The sequence below is a fragment of the Pyrgilauda ruficollis genome, unplaced genomic scaffold, assembly GCF_017590135.1.
Source record: "Pyrgilauda ruficollis isolate IOZ18807 unplaced genomic scaffold, ASM1759013v1 scaffold112, whole genome shotgun sequence".
Classification (NCBI taxonomy): domain Eukaryota; kingdom Metazoa; phylum Chordata; class Aves; order Passeriformes; family Passeridae; genus Pyrgilauda; species Pyrgilauda ruficollis.
Genome location: NW_024509433.1, coordinates 833895 through 860672, shown reverse-complemented (window position 1 = coordinate 860672; position 26778 = coordinate 833895). Strand labels below are relative to the sequence as shown.

Genomic DNA, 26778 nt, shown 5'->3' with positions numbered 1-26778 from the left:
TCAAAAGTTGCCTGGAGAGAGCCCTGAAGAACCTGATTTAACCAGCCTTGCTTGGGGCAGGGGCTGGATATTAAATCCGAGGACTTTCAGCAGCCCCTTCCAACCTAAATTACTCTGATTTTTTTATGATCCACCTGTGCAGTGAGTAAAGCAAGCTCTTACTTATATTCTCTTTTTAACAGCTACTGCTGTTTTCACATAGGTATTCATTTTTTAAAAATACATATCCCACCACTTCTACAGCAGTCTCAGAGTGAACTTTTTTCCTCAAGTAGGAAGAAACAATCACAATGATGAATTAGGGTTTTCTGTCAGGGCACACAGGCACCTAAAGCAGAATCAGTGGGGCAAAACAAGCTAAAACACCCAAGATAATAGCAGTGTATGTGTGCCATGTGTTACGCAGCTGAGAGAAGAAACTCTAAGGTTGATCAAGTCCCCTAAAATTGAGATCTTGTAGTTCAGAGAAAACTATTGCAACTAGTTAAAATTACAAACTGAAATAAAACTAACACAAAAGCTTTTCCCAGTTTTCTGTCAGTGAAAATGCCAGTAATTTTGCTGCTGCTGCTGTTGTTGAAATAAAGATATCTCAAGAGCACAAGAACACTGTGGGGGTGGATACAGAGAAAGTGGCAACCATAGACACAACTTCAAGCAAGCAGGTTCAAACTTTAATGACCTGTGTAGGAAGATAAATGAGACTTCAAGAGAAAACAGCACTGTTGGCATGAGGATGTTGTTAGGTGCAGCAGGCAAGCGCTCTCAGTGCTGATAAATTGGTAGCTGACAAAGAGCTACATCTTATAATGATGACTGTGTAAGGCACAATGTATTTTTCCTACTAGTTCTTTGTCTTTCATCGCATGTGTTTGATGAATCCTAAATTAATATTGTGCTCTGTTTGAAATCAGAGAGGAAAAACAACAGCCACTTATCAATCACATTATTTTATCTCTCAATTATCCTTAATTTAATAATTGTATTATTTTCACTTCTGTTATAACTTTAAGGGCTTCTATTGCAAACACTGTTGTTTCAGATGGTTTAGGTTACCAATAATTTTCAGTAAGAGTACTTTTCCATCTTTTTTTTCCTTTTTTTTTTTTTTTTTCTCTAAGCTCTTTTCTATATCATTATTTTGTCTAATCATCAGCCTTCCTGGAAATATTAATCATTATGTCCACTAGACTTTCAGAATAACCTGCATCAAGTTTCTTTAAATTGCTTCTCTGTTTATGTTAGCCACAGTCTGAATAAAATTATTTGAATAAACAGGTCTGAAGCATATCCTGAATTGTACAGTTGGGATATGAACCCAAAATCCAACATAATTCCTGGCATTATAGTAATAGTATATAGAAGCAGGAATTGTATTAAATTATAAGTGCCTGTGGAAAGGAATTCTGTGCAGCTAGCCCTATTTTCCCTAGTAAAACATATTTCACTATCCTTTGTTTCTCAAACAAAAAGAGCCTGAGTCCTATCTTGGAAGAACTATGAGAGTTCTGCCATGGCATTTTTTGACTGATCATATACTCTATCATTTGCATGTCATTCAGAACAAGTCAGCTGAAAGTACCAACTTAAAGATACCATGATGTGAAATTTAATGGCATCATGTTATGTGAAAGAAGCAACAAGATTAAGATTATAGAATTTAATGTCCAACCCAGCCTAATACTGTAGTGCTTTGTGGGTTAAATGGTTATGAATGGTTAAATGACCTAGGTCCAATATATTTCAATTTAGACCAGAACAGCAACTGCAGTTTGGAAGCCCCAAAGCAAAGTTTCTAAACTCATTTTCCATCATTTCTTTGCAATATGTGGCATGAAACCCTTTATGTAAGCCTCTCACAGGTGGATGGACACCGCTTTGATGTGGTCCTTACCACTGCCCTATTTCAAACCTCCAAGAAAGTTTCTGTGTTACTGATTTTAGTTTTCATTAAGTCCTGTATTGAGCAAAGTGGTCTGATCTAAAACTTTGTATTCTGAAGACTCGTACACCTCTCTATCTGCACAGGAACAGAAGGTGTTAATGAGAGCAGTTGTAGTTCTAGGAGCTCACAAAACTTACATGATTATTTTGGCGGCTCAGGGAAAACACACAAGGACATTTTGAGATATTGATAGATTAACAAGGCTTGGCATGGAGAGTGCTTTGACTACTGGTCTGTGTTTGTGCAAGGGGCTCAGCCTGCTCTGTGCAAGGGATGGGCTGGATGGAGCTGTGGCAAGGACAGTCACACTTATTAAGCTTCAGCTATTGCCTGTAATTAAAAACCAACTGGCCTGTTATTTGTCTCATAAAGTAACGGCTACAGAAGTGCTGGCACTAATAGCTCACACAGTATTTACTGTTTCACATTTTGCAGGTTTAGAAAACAAAAGGCTTGGTTAGCTAAACAAAACCAGTGTAAGAAATAGGCCAATATATTCTGAATAACAACAGCATAAAACCAGTTTAGTTGAAATACAGAATAGTTTCGCTTTTGCTCATTGAGTGCTATTGAATTTTTGGCATGGAAGAATAAAAAAAAAAAAAAGAGCAGATGGTGAAAGAAATAAATTAAGCTGCTGGTGATGGAATACAATATCACACTGAATTATAAAGTATGATGAACAGAAATCCCGTTAAATAGGCTCTTACCCAGTACAAGACGTTCATATTGTTGAAGTTCATATCTGATTATTTTGGTTTATATTCTATTTTTTAGAGCTTTTATTTTCAACAAAGATCCTGACATGAAATCAAAACAGAAGTCCAAGGCAATGCAAAAGAGATGCAAAAAAAGTGAAAAGGTGCCCTTTTCACAGTCTTCACCCACAAGCCAGACGTTCTAGTTCAGAACATTACTATGTTCTAAAATGTATAGTACTGTTAAATCAATCAAAAACCTTATACTTTTCTTTTTTAAGAGTCCTTACTCCCTATCACAGATTTGAAGGTCCATACGTGTGTGTGGCTGAAGCCTTAACATCATTTTCCAATCCTTCCATTTTTATTTTTTTTTTTTAATTTCTCTTTTGTCTCAAAATCTTGCTTTGTTTATATCTTTAGACTTTGGAAGCAACAAACTGTTACTGTTAAAAACCAACGCATTTAAGAAAAAAGTGTAACGTGTTCATGTGAACACTGTGCAAGGTATCCCTATTTTCAGAATTAATATCACATTGTCAAACTTTGCCCTGGTAAAGAAATACATAACTTTTCAGGAATTCACAGTTTAACTCTTCAGTAATAATGTTTCCATTGTTTAATGTGATCTGATCAGCATTTAGGTCACAAGCACTTTGGTACTTTATCAATTGTGGTAGAGAGGTTTAATTTTCAGATATTGTAAATTCTTTGGCTTCGCAATGTTCTGCTCTTTCTGTAACATAGTGTTCCTCCAAACCACAGCACTATGTGGTAAACAGAGTCTAATATCAGTGTAGTTGTCTCGAGAGAATTTTAGTTAAGTTAGTGAAGATAAATTCACTGTAAAGTCTATCATTATTATTTATTATTAAAAATATCAATACTTTTCACCCTTTTGCCTCCAGACATGGTTCAAAGATAATCTGGTAGCACTAACTCCACTTAACAGTTGAAACATGAAGTTTAATTTGGTTTTGAAGGTACAAATCATGGTTTGAGACCCAGCTCCTCTTCCTGAAAACTCGTCTGAAGCCTTGCATTCTACTTCTGAAAGCCTGCTGCTTTACCCTCTATGGAAAACTCATATTGTAAAGCCTATACACTCCTTTCCACTTGCTTTTAATAGAGAGATGGGGAATCCAGTGTCTGGCTTCCCTTTATTCTGGATTTTTACAATATATGGCCATATTCCTAAGGTTTACACTATCCATTTCTACTTTCTAAAAATTATTTTATTTCAAGACCTATGTAGAAAAACTATATTAGCATCCATAGGAATATTTTAGGCCTGTGTATCTTATTACAGATCACTGGGACCTATTTTGCTTCTTGCTGCTTTTCCTTATCTGATGCCCCAGAGGGATGGGGTGATCAGTGTCAGTCCATATGTATTGCCAGCCCTGACCACTAGTCAACACCTACTTCTTCAGACACCACCTGCAGGTAACTGGAATAATTTCCAAAACTCTGGGCTTAGTATGCCTGTTCACAGAAAGAATAGTAGATGGAGTTCCTTATTCTTGAGCATTCTGTAGTCAAAAGCATCCTGACAACTGCATGAGCCATCTTGGTAACCTCACACTTGATCTCTGAGTACATTTTGCCGCTGCACTGAAGGTAGCTGGCATAATGCCACACATTTCCTGGGAGTTTTGTGATCACAGGGAATATTGTAACATGCCTATATACATTTCCTACAAAGCATGACAGACTAACGTCTAGGGTAATTTTCTACTCCTCATGCAAGAAAATATAATGTTCACTGCATGATCTTAACAGTGGCTTGAGTGGATCCTGATTCAAACTGCTTTCCCAGACCACTGTAATATGCAGGTTTCTTCTGGCAGCCCTGTCTGGAATCCTTGTGACCTTCATACACATCTTATTTGTCCAGCAAAAAACGGAGCAGTCACAATCCATAACCGACGTTTGTGCTGGGAGGCTCCTCTAGCAAATGTACCACGATTAAGGACAGGACATCTGGGTTATGCAGTGCTAGCACTTCTCACTTCAGTACATGCCTGGTGCCACTGTCTCCTGATTGACCAAATATGACCTTGAGCCAAACCCACAAAGGAAACAGAAACAGCCCTCCACATTCCAGGGAAAAATATGCCAAACTCATCTGGGGCAGAAGCAGCAGGAAAAAACAAACACCCGCTGGTGCAACATAATTACACTTGAGGAGCAGGGGAACACAGTAAATGAACAAATAAGAAACCTCTGTATGAAATAATATTTGTAAAACCTTCAGTTCCTGAGTTAGAAAGCATCCCGTATCTGAGCTCTCTGGCTACATATCAAAAGGTGTTAGACTCTGTAAGGATACTGTCTGTGCATCATTCTTGGAAAATGCTAGACAACATTAGCACCTTGCCAGATCTCTCTGATGAAGGCAGTGAGATTATATCACCTGAGAGTCTCTCAGGTAAATAATAAGTCTCTCAGATAAATAATTAAGATGACAAGACAGAAAATTCTTACTTGAGATGCAGAGAGAATCTCATGGCAAGAGAGATTAGCAGCCCTCTGATCCAGTGGAGTAAAAATATCAGAAAACTGGTATGGCCTACTTCTTCAGGTCAGTGAAAACCACTACAGCAAGAAAATAGTACAAAAAAACCAAAAACTGTTAGGTAATATGTTTGAAAGTCAGAAAAGTTTGGCTTGGATTTCTGGTAAAAGGCTCAAGATTCTTTTTTCTAAATTTTATTCTTTTTTCTATTTTCTTTTTTTGTTTGTTTGTTTTTGTTGGGTTTTTTTTTGTTTTTGTTTTTTTGTTTTTTGTGTTTTTTTTTGTTTCTATCTCTCTCTAGTATCCAGGAGACATTGCAATATAATGTACTTGCAATATTTTAATCTTACTTTATAGTATATAAATCTGTGAGAATATACACATGCATATATACACTAGAAGGCACAGAGACTACTGGGACATCTAATTAAAAGTGAACTTTGGACATGATTTTAAAAATGTATAGTGTGGGGCAGAGATGAGAAGAACACATAACTTTTAAAGGATGAATGAACAATATTATTTTGATACGGTTTGTCTTTCAAAAGACAGTACTTTCAAAGGAGCTAAACATCCAACACTTCTACTGACAAGCTACCTTTGAAAAACTGAGCTTCTGAGCTGCTTTGGAAATATCAAAGGGTATAGATAAAACTGAATATAATTTGAAATCAGTCAATCAAAGAACCTGAAAATTCATTATCACTTTGTCCTGACTTTGCTTAGAAGAATTGCAAAGAGAGCTGCAGACATACGATGGCAGAGACAAAACTGAGCAGTAACTGGCAAGGAGTCAGGGATGTTCAGCTTTAAAGGAGCATGGTTACTTTACACCCTCTTCTATATTGTGAGCTGGATCATGATGGTAGGGAGATTATAAAAAGAGGGAGGAAGAGCTGGTACAGATGTATGCTGGAATAGAAATGTGCAGGATACAGCTCTCATCTCTGTCAGAAATGCCTTTGTAATCTCTTGCTAGGCTTGAAATGATTCAGAGTGAATACTGTCTTGATGCCTTCTTTTGGTTAGGTCTCTGGTCATGTTTGGTTTGGCAAAGTTCAATATACTGATGCTCTTTTATGATTACAGAAGAGAATTTAAAGACACAACTTGCTAAAAATTAAATACAGAAATTCTCAGTTTATTTTCTATCGTTATATATCAACTGCTTTTTGTCAACTTTCAATCTCTGTAGTATGTGCCGTACGTTTTATTCCTCATAATTCAAGTAGACTGATAATGGGTTTTTTTTTAGTTTTGATTGAGTTCAGTTTGACTTTTTTAGTTTTTTCCTGTTCAAGACTTGAATAACTGAGGACTGATGTGTTTGTGCCCTTTTCCCATGTCTCCCAAGGAGTCACAGTATGACCCTGGCATGACCATTATTTCGACAGCCTACCTCAGGGCTGACTTGTTAAATGGACTGTCAGGTTTTCCACACAGAAATATTGTTTTCCATTGTACAGTGGCATCCAGCCTTCATGGGGAGATTTAATTTCTCCTGACATTCAAGTAATAGCACAGAAGTATGTCAATGAGTGGAAAATTGACCAAAGCAAAATTAATATGATCTCTAAAAGGTATAACAGACACTCATTGTCTTCCCTAACATCAATAAATTTTCTCCTCATACTAATCTACTTTTGCTTATAATATTATCTGTTTTGTGCTAGAGAGGTCTCCAAACTATTGCCTTGGCAACCAACAAACATTAATCCATGTGAGATTTTCCTCTTGAAACACTTTCTATATTCGAAACATTATGTAGGAGGTAAATTGCACTGGAACTGGAAAAGATGTGCTGATGATTTGATTCACATTTTTTCTGGATTTTGCTACAAAATACAGTCCTGAATGTTTCTTGAGTGAGAACAAATTCACAAGCAGTCGAATGGAAAAGGCTTCACTGGCCATGCTTGGACTGAATGTTGATCTGCCCCAGCAGACCTGCAGCATCCTGAACAGTCTAATGAAAGACCCAGTGACACAACACATTTCACTCCAGGCCTGAGGTAGCTTGTGTAACACCAGGTCCTACACTGCTTCATGTTACCATTCTTAATTTTCAGCTGTCACGCACACGTAATAGCTCAGTTTCAGGGGACCAAAGCAAGGGCTGCATTTAGCTGGCAAGCAGACGTGCAAAAATTGGCACTTGCATCATTCCTGTATGTTAAAGCACTTTCCAGCTTGCATAGCTGTTGATGTATCACCTAAAAGAGTATGTGAGAAAGCCCAGGCAAGCAAATAGTGTCACACCTTGGGCTGTCCCTGCAGGTAAGGCAAGCTCTGGGGGTTGAGGTCAGAAAGAGAAGGCATGTTGGAACATCAGCTGTAACTAAAGACTGTGGCCTGGTTTGCCAGGCACCAAAATCAGTAGGAAAATTCTCACTGAATTGAATAGGGTTCAGACTGCACATCCAAAGAACAATACTGAGGACTTGAATCCCATCCAGAACCTTAAATGGACCAAGGTGGAGGCACAACCAGTTTAAAGGGCTAATCAAAGTCCACTGATGCTTTTCCAAAAGCTTGAAATAAGTGTCACAGAAGGGAGAGCAGTAATCCAGGAAGGAGGTGACAGAGGTTTAGGATGCCTGTGATGAGGCCACATCCTAATGCTCTTGCACAAAGCACACTTGAAAGTCAAAATGCATGGAGAATATTTTATTCATAAGTGCAAACACTTTCTAGCATTTGTCAGTGTGAAACAACACATTGCTCGGGTCTCTGAAGACATGATGTGAACCATAATGTGTGTTATTTCAAAATAACACATAACTTGTCACTAATTATTACTGTAATAATCTGTATTTGAATGAATCAACAATGGCAATGCATACTTACAGCAAGGAAGGAGCAACTCTAGCACAGGAGAAACTCTGGTTTTGTATTCCTTATGGGAAATAAAGGAAACCTTTTGTAAATAAGGACCATTGTTCCAGACTTACCTCCTGAAGAAAGGTTAAGCCCCTCAGAATGAGTAGATGGTTTCCTTAACATTCAAATTCAACATGGGATTACCTTTTCAGAACTGTTTTCTATGCCTAGTAACACTCACATATTCATCTATGCCAGAGCCTAGAGGACTGCACAGCTTGTTTTGGAAAACAGTCATTCTTCTTGTGTGACACCTGGAAGTCCCCCGATAATCTACAGTGTTCCAGTTGACTGATATGACAAACTACACCTGAAACCACAGACTAAAATTAAAAAAAAAAAAAAAAAAAAAAAGGAAGGAGAAAGAGAATGCACAAAGAGTTTCAGCACCAATCAAAATGAAATGGGAACTGCTTCTCCTCATCAGAAATGTAAGACATATCTCTTCATATTGGAATGAATGTATGTGTGTATCAAACTTGAATAATTTTCCAGCCTTTATATCCAGAAAATCGCATAACATGAAAAAGACTGTAAGGGAAAAATTTTGAGGAGGAAAATTTTCAGCTTTTGCATTTTATATGTAGTGGCATTATCACTTAAAGAATCTTTAAGACAGGAGGGAAAAGTAACCTTTTTTAACTAAAAACACTTATTTTTCCTCCCCCTAAAAGGAATAGGTTCCTAAAGAAATTAACTTCTCAGTGGCAAAAACAATGCAGTCAGAAAGGGATCAGGCAACAAACGTAACTAAAGTTGCTAAAGTAACTAAATTTCTTGGACTTGTGGTAATAATCTGATTATACTGTTAAGGAATTTTCAAAAATTAAATTTCTTATTTTAGTTTCTGTATACCAGAAAGCAAGAGTAAGAGTCATTTTCTTAGTGCTCTGGTGTTTGTTTGAGCCTTGAACTAAATAATAATGTTATTTATCAGTTGTACTACTCGTTCTGAAAGTCCAGATAGAATTTCATTGCGCAAAAGCATAGTCCTTGCCTTCAAAACACATACAATGTCACTGAAAATAAAACAATGTACAAAAAGCCTGTACAGATTAGAAGCTGAGGCACAAGGATATTGTCTGACGTTACTAAAAATGTTTGAGTAAGATCTTGAACTGATGAATGTCTATCCATTCACAGATTAGCCACAAGACCAATCTTCCTGGCATTATTAACATCCTTGAAACATGAAGGCGAACACATATCTCAATTTATCAATGTCTTAAAAGATTTATTTTTTAAAAGTAGAACAAATGTTCTGTTAAGCAAACTATAACCAATAACAATACTCATTTTTAAAATAACCTATTGAATTATATCAAAGAATCAGACATAAATTTTTAATGCTGTTTTAGCTGCAATAAATGTTGAGAACTATGTTTTGACATTAACACATAGCTGAATGTGTCAAGCTGGTTTGGAGCTTCACAACTCACATAGGAGCTTTATGAAACACTGTTTCTCTGTGACAACACGGTTTCATAGCAGAAGTAAGGAAAGCTGAGAAAAGTAAGGATTTTTTTTTTTTTGTCTCAAGGGAAATTACAATATTCCAACATCTGTTTTCAAATTAAGTCAAACAGTCAAAATACTGAACTTCTCAGAGTGACAACTTAGGAAAAAAAATGAATCCGGGAATGTGTGACTCTTGGTTTTTATAATTTTATCTATGTTTTTTCTGGTCAGGGTGTCCAACTTCCTTAGTTTGTAAGGAGGAAAAATACACTCCACAGTTCAGCCATGGCCAAGTCATATCCTAGAATCGAGAAGCCTGGAAATGCTTCTGGGTGTGTCCTGTCTCACACAGCACCCTCTGACGGTGAACTCCACCTTATACAAATGATAAACCAGCCTCATCCCTGATTTGAACCTCTTGCCCAGGATTTGAGACAGAACTATATGGTTTTTGCTATCCTGCTATCATATAAGCCTTATGCTGATCTCTGAGCTCTCAAAGATTTTAATGGGAGTTAACTGTCCTGTTCAGAAAAGAATGGGCAAGAAAGCAGGAAAACCACACGAACCTTTTGCAAACCCTGCTGCTACCCTGAACACACTAAGGTTAATGTCAGATGAATATAATATTATGTGCCTTAGATCAGCACCACAGTCCGAAGTAATGTTTTCATTTGGATAGAACTGGTGGAAAATTTGGATTAAACGGAAACTTCCTTTTTCATTGACAATTCATTTTGATGAAAAACGCCTGCCTAATCCTTGTAGTACACTACCAGACAGTCCCTCAAGGCAAATTCTCTGCCAGGTTGCTTCACTGTTTTGCCATTGCAGCTCCAACTTATCTGCCAGCTCCGACCTGGGGAGACAGTTGTGGTGGTAAACAGTGTGAGCTGGTCAGTCACTCGTTTTACACACACCACAGATCAATTCCTGTATGATAGTGCTTTTCCATTTACCACATATGCTGAACTGCATTTGACCTGGTGGTGAAAGGTTTCATTTACCATTACAGTCACTTCAGCTGTGCAGTCTCCAGTCTGTATGCTGATTTATGGATGGATGGATTTGCATATGGCAAACATCCACACAGCTTTCTAAGTTCACATTTATGCCAATAAATGTAAGGTCAGGGCTATGATCCTAGTATGAGTAATGTTTTTATTAGAAATAGCTCTCCTTGGGGTTTTCGTTGTTGTTGTTGTTGTGGGTTTTGTTTTGTACTGTTTTTTCAATGCATGTAAGGATAACATTCCATTACAATTCCTGTTTAAGACATAAGGACACTGCTGAAGAAAACAAAGAAAACAACTGTATTTCTTCTTAGTATTCTTTCTTCCCTTCTTTCCTTTTCTTTCTTGAGTTTTCTTTTCTTTCTTTCTTTCTTTGATCTTGCAATTGCTCTTTAGCAGGTGTACATGGGGATCACCTTGTCTGTAGGTGCAGGACTGAGTACATGAACTTATGGCAAAATCCCATCTCCACACTGATCTTGGAGATGGGAACATCAGAACAGGGCTATCCAGCCAGACCAAAAGGCAGCCTCAAGAGGAAGCTGCCCTAATACTGAAGACCAGCCACAAATGGTTAAGGAAAGAACATGAGGACAAGAGAAGACATAATTCCTTGCAGCCCTTATGTCAAAGCTAGAGAAAATTGTGCTGGATTTTCAGGTGGGAGGGTTTCAGTTTGGTTTAGGTTTTTTGCTGCTTTTTTTTGGGTTCAGACTATTTTTTCTTTGTTCTTTGGTTTGAGTTTTGGGGGTTTTTTTTAGGAGGGGTGGTTTAATAGCATTTGATCTCCTTCATTTCCAGACTAATTAACTGCCTGCTGCACAAGGCTCATGGTTGGGTGGCTACAGTATCAACACTGCTAATACCCCTTACAAATACTAAAATTCCCCCGTTTTCAGAAAATGTTACAGTAAGCAAGCTGTCAGTCTTGCCACAAGGTATCTCCAACTAACATTAACACTGCCTTGATGAAACATCATGACAAATATTCATTCAGTCTTTGTTTCCTGGTATGAGCAAAGATCCACCTCCCACCCACATTCTGTAACAGATTTAGGAATGCAAGACCTTTCATGCTTAAATCATTCACTATGCAATGCAAACGTTTATACCCACTGAAACACAAAACACATCATTCATTATTTTGAAACTTAATTATGAACTAGACATTTACATTGAGGAGGAGCTAAAAATAACTTGCAGCCGGGTGTGGTGTAATTTTGCACTGTCTGTGGATCTGGGCCAAGTATGGGTGTGTAAATAGCTTCATCTTTGTATACATTATGTAGGTAAATGCATGCATGCACCTAAGGATATTTCCACAGCTCAGAATTTGGTACATTTCTTCCCTCTGCTTGGCATCACAGAGGGATAGGCTGAGCCTAACCAGATCAAAAAAAAATCTCTTTGTAAGAGCAGTGAAGTGGGAGAGACCTTCTGGTCTCAGCAGCACAAAACAGGAGAAGGAAGGAGTTTCTTATGTTGCATTTACACTCCATGTATCCTGGTCATGTACTCCATCACCCCACTGGGCTGCCAGCTTTGTACAGATGTCTGGTGGTCACATGTGCTTTAGTTATCACTTGAACAGGCTCAGGGGCTCCCTTACAGCACGTGGCCTTTCTCATATATCAATCTCTTGCATGTAAGGTAATAAGTAACACAATTTCTGCCTTCCAACATCAGCCATGGCCAGCATTACAGAAGCATTAGGATGCTTCTGTTCCAAGACATCATAGACTTACTCATGAGCTACTCTGTGGGCTGTTCACTGATTGCTAATATAATTTAAGTAACAGCTCTCATTAATTAAATTGGTGCCCCTTACAGCCTACTGAAGAACTTTGCAGTCAACTGCATCATAACCAGAAGTTTTGTAAATGTGTTTCCTATTGCATTCTATGCCACAAATTGTTTCTGCTCCTATTTTTAATAGAAAACATTATTTTTGCTTGCTTCTTTAAATGTATACCTAACATAAAATGTGAAAAATTTTATTGCCTCACCACCCTCTACTGCATTTGAGACTTTCTGCATTTCTTTAACATGTGACACAGACCACAATAAATTTTAGGGTAATAGAAGTGTCTGCACAAGTGGCTACATCTGAGTGGCTGCAATCTGAGATTCCTCTTGCTGTTTTGCAAAGAGCACTGAGAGCCCATTGACAAGATGTCTGGGGAGAGGGAGCACATGGCCCCGTGCTCGCTGTCCCACTTTGTCAGACTGATGTTTGAAAAGGAGCAGGGATTCCTTGCTCAGTTGCTAGCCTTAGCAGCTATTTGGAGTGGCAGGAAAGCAGCTCTGGAGTCTCCTGCTGCGGGGAGATCTCCTGGGCTCTCTCCAACCAGCTCATGTGAGAAGCAGTCAGAGCAACTTTCACTCAAAGTGCCTGGAGCCACAGCTATAATAAATAAGTAATACTCCAGTAAAGGATAAAAGTTTCCACTTTTATTCTGTGCCCTTTTTTGATGGATTGGGAATGTTTATTGAAACAGAACTGCTGCATCGTGGAAACCATATTCCAATATTGTAGTATTACTTTATCAAAAGTTACTGTGCTTGAAGCAGCAGAACTGCCTAATGTGTGCTCCACATACAGTCACACAGACGGGCTTCTGCACAGAGGGCTTAATGGAGAGACCTGTTAACAGGGAGAATGGGACAGGGCTTGGATAAGATGTGACATTCCTTTCCTCAAAAACTCAGTTTAAAATTGCCTGGCCATTCAAAAAATCAGGTCACATTTCATATTCCTACTCAAATATCTACCAGACTAAGGGTCTTTCATAGTGACTTTAACTGAAGTTTTGTCCCACTGGACATGAGGATACAGTCAACCACAGCAAGGCAGGGAATGCTCCTCTAGTGGGGCACAGCAGAAACATGGGATAAAACAGATCAAGAGGGAAGAGGGATTATTACTGAATGAAAACTTTCATTTGACTATATTTTGAACAGTTTGTGCATCATTTCTTCCCATTAAATGGGCACAGCTCAAAAATTTCAAGTGATCTTTACAATTGCTTGAGTTCATTGGTTGATTATTTTCCAAGTGAAGAATAACTTGCATAGCCTCTCAAAAGGGCACTTCACACTGCAAGTGCCAGGTACATTGAAATCAAAAGAACTACTCATGTGAGTAGGAATTTGTTAGATCAGTCCTTTTTTGTTGTTGTTTTTAATCTCCTGGCAAATACCAAGACAAATCACATTTCATTACAGTAATATTATGTAATAGAACAAATCCCAGAGCCTCTGAATAACAGCCTTTGTAAATTTAGTGAATTAAATTGCATTTAACTTCTCAAGTTTTTTGGAACAGTGTAACCAGACCAAGTAAGTGCACAGAAACTTTGTGAGAAAGAGTGTGCTGTAAATTATTACAGAGGTGACATTAATGATTTTCTGAAATATGGAGGTTGAATGAAATACATCATAGTATTTTAAGGTAAGTAGATGGAAACTACAAAACGGTACCAGGGAAATTATATTGGTAAACTACAACAACAGTCCCAAACTATCTCATTATCAAGGGGTAGGTACATAACCCGTAACAATTTTGGAGGTGAACTTTACTTTGGAAACATTTTCTAGTCCTTGTGCCTGCCTAATCACAGGTTTTGAAGCTGTTTCAGGCATAAAGGGCTGAGTAAATCATTGTCTCTCCATATATACACATGCCAATTCTATCTAAACAGATAAGAGGCACAATAAAATATGTAGAAAATTGTCTGACTCCGAGCCTATTAAGATTTTGTTTTACTCTGTGTTCCTCATTTTTCTACTGTTTGCTTTTACTTTTTCACCTTTTTGGATACACGAAGAACAGTGCATTTTGAAGGACACATTTGGTTTTAAACTACAACATTCAGCTTTATCTAGCTGAACATGTACTGATGTACAGCAGCAGAACAGAATAGTGAAATAAATGCTGGGCAGTTTGTAAGGAAGATTAAAGTAATGATTTTTTTGGGTGGCTCCTGGGTCAGATACTAACATAATACAGAATAATACTCAAATCCTTTACATTTCTTTCACTCCTATCATGCTTATCTGCCAGATTTTCAATGAAGCATCTGCTTACTGCTTAGATCTTGTGCTTTTTTTCCCTTTTTTTCCCCCCTTCATTGGGGGAGAAGGAAGAGGGGCTTTTTTAGCTTATCTTTTATGAAATATTAAAAGAGGCAGAAAATGTATAGTACTTGGAGACCTGATATTGCTTTTTAAGATTCATTTTTCTCCAAGTGGTCATTATTAGAGTAGATCAATTTAAGGTGTGGGAGTTTCCATACCAGTGAATAGGTTAAAGTTTTATGGTGCTGCTTTTCACAGTACTTTGAAATGCAATGATCTTTGCCAGGAGCTAGCTAGAGAATTATTTACATATCCCTCTTCCTACCTCAGCTGACCATTCACATGCAAATGGGAACTTTGACAGCTCCTCCACACATTTATGAAACCCAATGATCTGTCCATTTTTCAACTCAGAATGAAAGCTATGACAATGCCTTAGAATAAAGGCCTGCCAGACTCTAGATTAGTTTCTTATTCTGCAATACTGAATATGAAAAAAAATCCGACTTTATTGGAATGGAAAATTTGGGGAGCACAGTGAATGCCTATTAGTCATAAAATAAGTATTGATTTCTTAGTCACCATCTGGGAGACAGTAAGTTTAAAACATATTTGAAAAACACAACTGAAGTAAGCTCTTGGTTTTTCCTCCAAAAAATAACGGAGCCCCTCAAAACCTGATCTTTTAGAATAGGCTCAAGTCATTGCACTGTGGGCACCATGACATCAGAGGAGGAAAATGCAAAGCAGACATTTAAACTGGCCCTGCCAGTTAAACCCTGTGTTTGAGAAACTTGACTTGTACTACCGAGCACAGTGGGTCCCAGAACAATTCACCTCTGCGTTTCAGGAGGAGGTCCATGGCCTGGCCCTGCACATGCAAGCAATTGCCTCTTAAACCCTGAGATCTGACTGGGCAGTTCAGCTCAGGACAAAGCTGTGCTTTCATGGTGATTATCAAAAATCATCACTATTCCACCCTCTCGCCAATTGTTACCTTTAAAGGAAAACTTGTCTTAAGACTTAAAGTTTCTTCTGGTGTACTCTCAGTATCTTATAACCAGAAACAAGTACACATTTCCTTGTCTAGAAAGCTGTATTTTACCTCTCCTCATACAATTTACATACATTGATCACTTCCATATGTCTGGCATAAGGTAAAATAGTTTCTATGCATAGTAATGGAGGTGAACCTACAGTGAAACAAAATTCCGTATTTATCATATTCCTGTATACTGGCAGAAAAAAAATTTAAGAGAGTGGCAGTTATAAGAAACAACCTTAAGGGGCTGTTTATGGTCTCAGCTATGGAAATTGCATTAAAAAGCTACAAGATGCATTGCTCAGATATGTCCTCATTCCCTTTGGTAAAATGTCAATTAGCAGCATCAGGGGTCTAAACATGCAGCACTGCAGTCACAGCTACAATGTTACATTTGGTTTACACCAGAATAGTTCATGACTGCTTAAAATTTCTAATATAGAATAACAATACACATGACATTTGTCTCTCTGAAAGCATATTACAAAGTCTTTTGACACCAGTAAACAAAACCTTTTCATAGCTAGTCTGTTTGCCAGCCTCAAGAATCGAACTTGGCTCTTCTAGCACCTGCAAAACTGAAAGAAAACTATGTGAACACATGCAGCATGAGGTCAAGTAAGACACCATGGTTTAACATGTTAAACTATCAACTGAAGTTCAAAAGAACATCAAAATCACACGAAAACTTGTATTTTCCCTGTATTTCTTAATTAATGGCACGAAAATGGTTAGCTTATTACAGGAAAAGAATGCTATTCAAAACAACAATTACATCATATAAGTGGCACGAGGAAGTATAAAAGCAAAGAAAAACATTCCTTGAGATAATTCAATGAAGATAAGATTTAAATGCTGCATTTAAGGTATGTGGAATATATGAAACACAAATTTTATTTTCATAGGCCAGGCTGAAAAAGGGAACAGGTGCTTTCTTATTTATTTTAGGAATGAGGATGTGAATCTTTCTGAGATTCAAATTTCTACTTATGAATTTATTATAGCAGTTTATCCTCATTATTAGGTCTGAACTAGGGCTGTCAAGCAACAGTTTTCCAGTGAGTGAGTCACAAATGATAGGCAATTATAACTGACTCAACTGATTACTGAATACTTCCCCAAGTGTCTAGGAAAGGCTGCCCTCATCCTGGAGAAGTCTGGAGACTATTTGGGGTATGGAAAGTCATAAAAAAGGATGTGTGCCCAAAGAAAGAGAAAGTTTTTGTCCAGAATCTCTTGGGAAGGAAACACATACACTTGAAGGAGCCAGGGAATGTTTAGCACCAGTGGCTTGGTAAGGTATGAACAGACTGAGCAGAAAGGGGGAAACTGCCCCTTGTTTTCCTCTGATATTCACAAGAAAAAGAAAAACAAACAAACAAATAAAAAAAACCAAACCAATTTTTATACCCTCTTAATTTTAAAATATGACTATCAGCCATGATAAAAAAAAAAAAAAAAAAAAAAAAACAAAACCCTGGCTTAAACTCAGAGAAATTGGCCAGAATCTCATGAGCATGCACACACCATTGGTAGACAATACTGCAAAGACTGAACACAAAGGCTCTTCTCCAGAGCATCTGTAATCACCTTCACAGTGTTTTTAGCTTGAAACACAGGTAGATACCCCAAAAAAAAACATTTTGAAGGGCTCCTGTCTAAAATTGTCTGGAATATCCAAATGGAATTGAATTAGATATGCTTCCTGGATAATAGGGATGTGTTTCATGCCACAGGTAGACACAGCTGTGAATATTACTATTATAATCACTTTAAAGTACCTGTAAGCCCTTTCTATGTTGATGAAAAATAAGTTCTGATTCAACTCTGAATACACACATTAATGGGATTATCCTGAGAGTAGGATACAGCTCTGAATAAGCATGGCAAGTCTCTGACCTCCAGCAATTCCTCATGAAATCACTTAATACCACTTTACAGGTGAAGAAGCTGACAGAGAATAGCCAGGGAATTAACAGGATTTCAAATTTATGGTACTTTCTTTGATTCTCTTTACAGTACAGAGTTTCTGTGTATCATCAGCTGTGGTGCTGGGTTTCTGCTAATGTCTAACCTCCATTTGTAGATGACGTAGGTGAGATGAAATAAAAACTTTCCTGATTTATGAGTATTGTCCAGTAAAGAAGTGAGTTACAATTCAGGTTTAAAGAATGATGAAACACACAAATTTGTAAAAGGATGCAAGAAAAAGATGTAGAATATCTGGTGGTTTCCCATTACAGATGAGAAAAAAAAATGTGAACAATTAGAATTAGAAATGTATGTAACTTTTGGTCTCAATACTACAAGCTGCAGAGAAAAGCAAAATTATCAACATATAATATTGTTGTTAATACTTTACTTCATAAAACTCCCTTAGAATGAGCTATGAAAAGTTTCCTTCAATTTTAACAAATTCCTGAATCTTTTCACTTGAGAAGAAATCTCACTTGCCCACTTGTTGCAGGTCAGTTTTTACGGCTAGAAAACAAATTAGGGATACACATTTGGAACAAAAATATAGACTGAGGTTTACCATACTGATAACCCAACAGCCAACACCCTGGAATGCTGCTTTGCTGATGTTTGTGACCTTGCAGAGAAGTGACAACTAGAGCTCTTTGAAAATGTTATCACACCTTCCCATACAACTGAATATACACTTGACCTTGTTGGGTGACTCTTGACATTTCTTCAAAGAGCAGCGATTCAGAATGAAGAGATTTCCTAACTCTGCAATTTGCAGATACCTCAACATTTTATGTTGTTGTCTACAAGGCGATCAGAGCAAGAGGTTTTGATAGAGTCATTCATCTGCTGCGGTAGAAGTAAATATGGGGAAAAACACAATCTTGAAGATAAAGTTGTTTTTCCCAGATCCCCAGACATAATTTCTGCTGTCCCTCCTATCATTTGACAGGAATTGGATTTATCACTTGGGCCTAGCAGGATGGAGATCTTGGAAAGGACCTGGTGTGGTGGAGGAGAGACAAAGTTGGCCTTCAGATACTACAGAGCAACACTAATCACTATTTATATGACCTTTGTTGTGCTTTGAGAAAAAGAGCTTCCTTAGGAGTCAGAACTATTTCAGACCACACATTCATGCAAAAGTAATGAAGTTGCACTAGGAAATCCATGAAAAAATTCAGAGTAATGTTAACACCCTGAAATCATCACTTCATCTTAAGGGACCTCATTCTGTGTCTTGGCCACACATGGGATCTGTGTCTGGCAAAGGAGAGTTATTGTCATTCCAGTGTCAGCTGGAGATGAAAGCTGTGCCCTGCACTCTCAGCAGCTCTTTTGGATTCTTGTGAGCTCTATTTATCATGTGATTCCTCTAGAAAAGGCCACCAACCCATCCCCCTTGAAAAGCAGCTCTAAATCCTTTAAATTATCTCACAAAGCTTTTCTGTGTCCTTTTCTCATACAAGGCAGGAATTTCAAAGGGACCCAAGAGGGGCGGTCAGAACCAACACGAGCTTTGCTTCATTAGAGTGAGGAGTAAAGGAGAGCTTTCTTTTTCCTCCTTCCACAAGTTAGATGAAAGCAAATAACTACTTCATTCCTCAGATTGCTCCCTGCAAGATCCAGCTTTGCATGAAAATATTTATAAGAGATGAGAATTTTATTTGACTGCTCGCTTCTAAAGTTTCTGCAACATCCAGCTGGAGAGATAAGCAGGCAGCCCAATAAATGTCAAACAACTTTAAAACATTAGAAAAATGGCAAAAACTTCTGACTTTACTGTGTCTGGCTATCAAACAGCAAAGGATGAAAACTAGATGTGACACAAAGTAGAGTAGTGCTCACACATTTCACAGATTGCTGTAGATATGTCTAGTTCAAGGGGGATCTGTGATCCCCAAAGGGAGAAAAGAATTCCCCAAACTTTAAATCTATTCAGAATTTTTAGAAATCAATAAATTAGATTTCATCCCACTCTCACTATTTAAATAGTTCAGCTGAAAAAATGTAGACTCAGGGTCACGACACCTGTCCTTTGAATTGCACATATACACACAGATTTTTATTTGCAAATCACGCTGTATGAAATTGAATCTTGAATATGTTTTTCTCTTTAAAGCACAAAAACATTCAGACGGTAATGGAGCTAGCCAGGGGACAGCTTATTGAAAGCTCTAAATGATTAAGCCATTAAATTAGTAAAGCTCTGTAGCCCTAGACAGTCACTTCCAGCATGTATCACTGGATTTGGGATGAGCTTATTAAGGAGGTGAGACATGAGAAACGTGAGAAGTAAATTAGTTAATTGTTTTAAGAATGTGAAAAATGTAGCAGTACTGTTTATTTCTTTCTACAATGCAAGTTTGGTGCAAATTTAGACAGAGTCACAGGTGACCTCAAGATCACAAATACTGGGGTTGTATGTATGTTTAATCAGCTCAATTTTTATACTGCTTTAAATACTCATTTAGGTAAAACCAGTTTCTTAAATTAGGAAGATTTGGATCAAAATACAGCTTAAGTTCTTCCATAGCAGTTAATCAGTACCTTCTTTTGATACATTCCCAGAGAGAAAGAAAATAAATAAATGAACAAGAAGCTTAATTTCTGTTACAGTCAATGACAAGTGATGAGCACCCTTAAAGTCTCATTCAGTCTGCCTAACTCAAGATTATCTCTCGGGAGGTGCCTCTCCTTCCCCTGAGAGTGAAAAGAGCCTGAAGTGGCTGACTGCATCAGTCACAAAGAAAGAGAAAGACACCACAGAGAACCTCCTGTGGCGCAAGAGAAAGGTTACAAGACTCTTAAGATTTCTGATGCTCTCAACAGCTGTGGCCATCCTTTTCTCTCTTGTATATCCAGACACTATCCCACTTGGAAAAAAAAGGAAAAGTCGAGGAAAAGTACTATCCCCACAGTTATTCTCACTATTCACAGCTGTTACTGGAAGAGAGCAGCTAACCTATATGAAGGCTGTATGTGGGAGGACCATGAACTTGCAGACATTTCTGAACGGAGCTTTAATCCTGCAAGGGAAGGAATTTGCTGAATCGCCCACCAGCACAACAGCAGCAACAAGTTTTACATGTAACCTTACTTAACAAGCGCACCATAACAGGTTACAGTACCCCTCCATTTAAAAGTTTGACATAGAGTTCCCAGAGTCCACACCACATATTTGCTTAAAAATGTGTGTGGGAGCCTGAAAACAATTTTACCCTTTTTAGTTTTCAAACAACTGGAAAATGTCACAACCATTGACACCACTTAGAAGGATTTGTTTGCTTCTCAGTCACTTAGGCACTGCCTCAGGTGAAGATGGGATTTTGCTTCAGATTGAACTGGGGTCAACTCAGGCTCCAGCTGATGAAGAAAATGTTGAAAATACTGGAACAACTTTGTATTGCAGGCGCTTCCACTGTAGTGTTCCAGGCATGCACATGAGGGAGAAGTCTGTGGGCCAGAGGAAGTAAATAAAGAAGATTCTCTAGCAGCAGCTATGGGCATTAAAGGCCATATGCACAATCAGTGATTAAGCAAACCAAAACCATATTAAAAGGATCACAGTACAGCAATGCATTAAATTAAAACTGAAAAACACTTCCAAGAAAAAAAGCGCATGAGTTAAAAATACAAATCATTCCATGGTTTCTTTTCAGGTGGGAAGTCCATGGAAATGCTTTCTGTTCATACAGAGTCGCCTGCAGGAGAGATTATAAAAAATAACCCATTTACATTGTAACAACCTGCTATGAGTAGGTTTCTCATTTTAAATACTGTTTTGCTAAATGTTATGGAATAACATGTGTATACATGAATAAACCCTAAGCAAATAGATAAGTACCTCAGTCCTGATCAAAGGCTTCAAGCACAGAAGTAAATTTTAAGGCAGATTTCACGTATCAAAAGATTCACTGAGCTCAGTGTAACTATGGATATTTAAATTCCCCACTAGGTCAGAATTTTAAAGATGCTGTTACAAACAATACAAGTAAGTGCTGCACACCTTGTCTACAGCAAAAGAGTAGAGTTTCCATGGCTGTCAATACAGCACCTTCCATGAATAATTCAGTCATTTGCAAACCATACAGTAAAAATAATTATAGAGAACTCCAGCTTCGCAGAAAAGGGAGGCCCTGTAATTCAGAAACCACTTTTTCCACTGGAATTAAATGGGAAAGTTGGAAATGCAAAATGGGAATGCTGGGCTAGGTTTTCACCCTCCTTGTTCCAATTACACTGCCAGTCTCAGGCCCTAATTAGCTAGCTGAAAATTTCCCTATATAGGCAAGATCTGAGCTTAGGCACTTCCTTCATCAGCTTTTCCCTCCTGTCAGCCTGTGAGCTGTCAGAGCCAGGCAGGGTAGTCCTATCATTTCACTGAGAGTTCCCAGGTCTTGGGAAGACCCCAGTCAACCAGTTGATAGAAAGACCAATACACAGATCTTCCCTGAAAGATTACTCATTTTGGGGAAAAAAAAAAAAAAAGCTGATGTGGCTGTGGATGCATCTGGTACCTTTGCTGTCCTGCAGCCTCCTGCACTGACTGAACTGTGAGGTCTGAGAGCACTGGAGCTGTGCAGAAATTTTGTCACAAATGGTGAAAGATAAAGACGCAGATGTCCCTGGTTTATTTTCCTTCACAGTCTTCCTCCTAAGTCAGGGCTGTTCTCTCACTTTCAGGCATGTCAGAGAGGCTTTTCCCTCAGACAGTACTCTCACAAGATAGTTTAAGCAAAGGTTTTTAAGCAGACACCTTGAAATCTGAGACAAACTCCAATACTGGTCCCGGCTCAAGAGAAACAGGCTCCCTTGCCAATAATTCTCTCCCCATTTCCTTCTCCCACTTTGTCCTGCTTTCCCAATATTTGCAGAGGTATTGAATTGTGAGTTATAAAGTTTGAAGGAAAGGAAAAACCACAATCAAACCCACTGGCAGGTCATCAACTACAACCACTCTGGGTGAACAAACTACGAGCCAGGTATCATATTTACATTAGTGTACATACAGGTAATTCAGTGTGGTGCCATTCCCCCCTCATCACCCCACGTGGGACAGATTGAAACAGACAGAAGTTTTGCCATTGCTTTCACTAGGGCCAGGATTTCATCTGGACAAAAATCCATGCTATAGAATTGTAAATCAACTGCACATCAAGGATGGAGTAGTTGTCACTATCACTGCAACTTTAAACAAGACACTTACTTTTAATATGGCTTGAATTGAAGCCAGGGAGCAATAGAGCTAAATCTGTGCGCAATGCTTTTCCACTTACTTTTTCTCAAGTAATATGTATCCAATTGAGCAACAATAACAAAGGAGAACCACACATGTACTCTTGCAAAACATACTTACAGCATTTAGTAATTTTCAATAGACAAATAAGACGTGACAGATGGATTTGAGAAAGTTGGGCTGACAAGATTTACTCATGTGGAAGCAAAAATCAGGGTTGCTTTATGAAAAAAATCTGGAAATCAAGGAATTGTTAATGGAAACTTTAATTGGGCTTATTTGTTTATATTTAAAGGGTACAATAGCTGGTTCCATCTCTGTTTGTGCTTTTACCTTCCCAGGCAAAGGACAGCAAAAGAAAATACAAAACAATAAACGATACAAGAAATCCATCTGGAGTTTAGGTTATATTTATTGTTTTAAACTTTGCACACTCAACTTAATCACCATCTTTCTGAGAACTATGTGCTCAGTAGGAGTTTTCTGAACAGAATCTGTGACCTGGTGACACAATATAGAGACTTAAAACCAACATCAGAATTGAAGTCAATGATATTAGAAAAAAAAAACACACCAAAAAAAAAAAATAAATAAAAAAGGCAAGAATAAAGTCCCCTACACTCTTAAGGGAAGATTCTTTTTCTTTTGATACATCAACAGTGACATTTCTTGTTAACTCTACAATCAGGACACAAAGTCTCTGAAGGACACAAGAAGAAGAGCTCAGTGGCTGAAGAGTTCAACTGAGCTTTCAATTTTATTGCTGGTTTTACCACATTTAGGCTATGATCCAGCATTTAGGGACTCCAATGAACTTTGGATCAGGTTTTTAATCATATTAATTCCTTTTGACTGAAATAAGGAGATGAATATCATCTGAGCAAAACCTTTCCAATCCATGTACAAAGATGAAAATGCTTGGAAACTTGATAAAGTACAGGGCAAAACCCAGAAGCTACTGAACAGGAGCTTCACCACAAATTTCAGGTGGACAAGGATTTCCCTACTGCTAAAGAAATTTCCTTTCTTTAATATGCCAGCAGAATCCAGGTGATGTAAACCAAATAACCAGCACTCTGTTTCACAATAAACAGAAGGAATCTCTTCAGATCACAGATGTGGCCTTAACATGTGCATTTATACACTTTCTCTACCATTTCCCATCCAAACCATGCCCCGTAGGATGCTTCTAATCTTCTGCAAGACTGAACGATAAGAAGCTAAGAGGAAGTAAGAGCAGGAGTTCACCAAAGCTTCTGTCCAGCAACCGGGGAAATGGCAGAGCTAATACCAGCCTTTGAAAGCAAGTGACCATAGGAAATCAAGGTTGGCAGGGATTTAACCCTTCATGACTCATTTGGCTAACTTTTAAAGCAAACGCCTGAGCTTTTTAACCATGTTTGACATCTAATTAGTCGAGACAAACAAGAAGTTAAAATACATCCTTGATTTTCTTTTGAAATAAAGTACTGACAATTAGCTCCAAGGTATTTGTTTAGACAGACAACAAGCATACATCTTAAAAGAAAGCACAATGATGGTCACAGAAAAGTGATGTCGCTTGAGTCCTTCTTTTCACCCTGCATGTTTGGGGGTTTTTTTTCAATATTTTAAGTTTATTTTACTCAACCACACCTCTTCATGGAGATGAGGAATGGGTAACTAACTGAGTAGCTTCTTTTTCTACTTGCAAGCAGTTTAAATAGAGATGAATCACTTGGTATCACGCAGTCACATGGTGGTGAAGTATATCCAGAGAGATAAGTATTAGCATGTAAGGTTTTCTGTCAGTGCCTAAAAGGCGTATTTTCAATACCCACAGCGCTTAACGATGTTCCTACGCAAGGTGTTAACATTGATCTGTGCACTGAGCACTGTGCTGGAAGCAAAATTTGTCTGGAAAAGCACCAGCTGACAAGGCTTAGACTTCCCTGTCTAATAATGATATCCCAATACCTGGGGATCAGAGCAGCAGCACTCCTATTGACCTGGCCAAGCATTTACACCAGTACTTAACATTGAGCATGTGAGCAGTCTGATCTGATTTTCAGAGTTACACGTTTGAAGTCAAATACGTGAATCAAAGGCTACAGTGTGAATTCCTGCAAGTCTTCAGATTTCAACTTGATTTGGATTAAGTACACATTTACTGTCTTCACTAGATAGGAAACATGGTTGCTTGCCATTTGAACACATTTTTGTTGCACAGTGACCCACCAAGTGTGAAAGAGTTTTGATGTTCAACTCAGTTTCCTGTTTTGCTCATATAGGACTGACCATATAGCAAAATTTGATATCTGATATTTTAAAAAATGAAAATGAGACTCTTTATCCCAGCAAGAGCAGACCTGGAAAACAACCAATCAGCAAAGTAGCAAAATATTTTTTAAAGGGTCCATAGATATAGCACCAGTGTGGTGGGAAAAAAAACTAAGAGAAAAAAGAGACAACAAAAAAAGAAAACCACCATCAGTCACATTTGGCAACTCTTTGAAATTAGTTTCTGTGCATTTAGCCAATATGAGCAGGGGTAGCAGACTTGAGCCATAGATAAACTTTAAAAGGTGAAAAAAAAAAACCCATAATTAATTAGCCATTAAACCTTTTACAGGATATTTTTATAGCATTTATGCTTCTGTGTACTAATCTGAGTTTCAATATGACTGTAGAAGTTTGGAAGCAATTAAGAGTTTTTTAATGAGTTTTCTGACATGACATGTAGTTACTGTAGAAGCTTTCTTTAGACTCCATTACTCAAAAAAAACCAATTTTGTGTTAAATACATTTTTTTTCTCATTAACAGACTCTGAAACCCTTAAACTGTTCTTTTCATTCATATATTTTCAAGTTTAAATACACACAAATATGCACATATGTGTTCTTTAAGAAAACCCGGCACATGCATTTATTTCACACAAAGCATCCAAGTTTTGCAGGTGCTTAATTCTTTATTTCATCTGGAGTGTGAAATGACGCCTGCCCTGTATCAGAGAGGACTTTCCCCCTCTCATTTGCAGCACGAGAAAGATGAAAAAAGAAGGAAAACGGATTTCTACTGGCAAGAGATGTAGTGACACTATGCTGTAAACTGAGATTGACATCTATGACCAGGCATGCACACACATGTTCTCTTTTTCCCTCTGCAGAAGCAATGTGTCATTTTTCCTCTCTCCTTTCAGAACCGTAGCTGCAGCTCCTTCTCTCAGCCATCAATAATCTAAGAATTATGAGGAGGCAGCTCTTCAGAGAGATGTGTATGTACCTAGGTGTACAGCTCTCCGTTTAAAAAAAATACTCCACAGCTCTTACATTTTAAACTTCTTTCCCAGTTGTACATTCTCCAGATTTAATGAATTGTTCTGAAAATGTACTTAGAGTGGAACTATGCTGATAAAGAGAAGAGCCTGTCTACTTCACTGTTCTCCTTTAATACTGGCACTATTTTACAAAAGTTAATTACTGACAACTGCAGTGTGAGTGGCATTACACAATTTCAAACATAAACGTAATCTCACAGCTCTCTTTCTTCAGTTACACCTTCCCTGTGATCTCTAATGACACACATCAGACTACACCGAAAACAACCCTGGTTCAAATAAATCGCACTGCATTAAACATCCATAGGCAGCATTTTCTGGTGCCTAGCAGTCCTCTCCTCCTTTTCTGGACTGATCTGTTCCTTTCAGTTTATAGTTTCTTGGCAAACCCTCCATCTACTGCTTATGTTAGGCATCTGATTGTCAGATTTGTACAAACTGAATATTCATGACTTGAAAATTAACCACTTCATGCCTAAAATATAAAATAAAAAAGCTATATAAATCTTTATCCATTCCATGATGTTTAAAGCAGATCTGAAATTGTGGCTGCACTGCACGCTCAGCACGGGGGAGGTGAACTGGGTGGCAGAAAGCGACTCATCGTTTTGAAGAGTAAAGTC

At 38.0% G+C, this 26778-nt stretch overlaps 1 protein-coding gene across 1 annotated transcript in view; it reads right to left on the bottom strand.

Moving 5' to 3' along the window:
• SEMA3A (semaphorin 3A) overlaps positions 1-26778 on the bottom strand; it is a 165702-nt gene that overhangs the window by 138400 nt on the left and 524 nt on the right. The window lies entirely within an intron of this gene.